Source organism: Cynoglossus semilaevis, chromosome Z (genome assembly GCF_000523025.1).
Source record: "Cynoglossus semilaevis isolate Cse_v1.0 chromosome Z, Cse_v1.0, whole genome shotgun sequence".
NCBI lineage: Eukaryota > Metazoa > Chordata > Actinopteri > Pleuronectiformes > Cynoglossidae > Cynoglossus > Cynoglossus semilaevis.
In genome coordinates this window covers 16,889,441-16,890,187 of record NC_024328.1, presented here as the reverse complement: position 1 = coordinate 16,890,187, position 747 = coordinate 16,889,441, and the positions used below count along the sequence as shown (strand labels likewise).

The following is a 747-nucleotide window of genomic DNA, read 5'->3' as shown; positions in this document are numbered from 1 at the left end:
ATCTGGGTGTAATTCTCGACAGCAATCTAAATTTCAAAAGCTATATAAACCACATCACTAAATCAGCTTTTTACCATCTAAAGAATATTTCCCAGTTAAGAGGCTTCGTCTTAAATCTAAAAGCGCGTGTGCTTACTGGCACAAAGAAATCACAACATATCACACCAGCTCTTAGATCACTGCACTGGTTACCAGTTAAAACAAGAATTGACTTTAAAGTCCTTCTCTTGATTTATAAAGCTTTACATGGACTTGCTCCTCAATATATAGCTAAAATTTTGCTTACGGCCATACCACCCTGAACACGCCCGATCTCGTCTGATCTCGGAAGCTAAGCAGGGTCGGGCCTGGTTAGTACTTGGATGGGAGACCGCCTGGGAATACCAGGTGCTGTAAGCTTTTTTGACCAGACGGAGGTGCTCTTTCTTTTTCATACTGCAGCCTTTTCAACGCCTTGCTTTTCTAGGGCAAAGACTGAACCTTGAAGTTGAAACACTTGCAGGTAATGAGGAATACAGCAGGGTCCGCTCCTGAAATTTTCTTTTTCATTATTTTTTTTTCTTTTTCATATCAAGGCGTTCGCTTGAAGCGTTTGTTGCCTCCCTAGCTCGATAGCCGGGATGCTGCCAATTAGAATAGAACAGAATTCAACTTTATTGTCATTGCACATGTCACAAGTACAGAGCAACGAAATGCAGTTTGCATTATTTTCCTGTCTGTGGTAAGAATAAAGGTGACACACGTTTT

General features: G+C 41.1%; 1 non-coding gene across 1 annotated transcript; it reads left to right on the top strand.

Annotated features, from left to right (window-relative positions):
* Window positions 1–280: 280 nt before the first annotated feature.
* Window positions 281–399, top strand: LOC112486520 (5S ribosomal RNA). Its single transcript, XR_003048976.1, has one exon. It is a non-coding gene; the product is annotated as a 5S ribosomal RNA (ribosomal RNA).
* The last annotated feature ends 348 nt before the right edge of the window (window positions 400–747 follow it).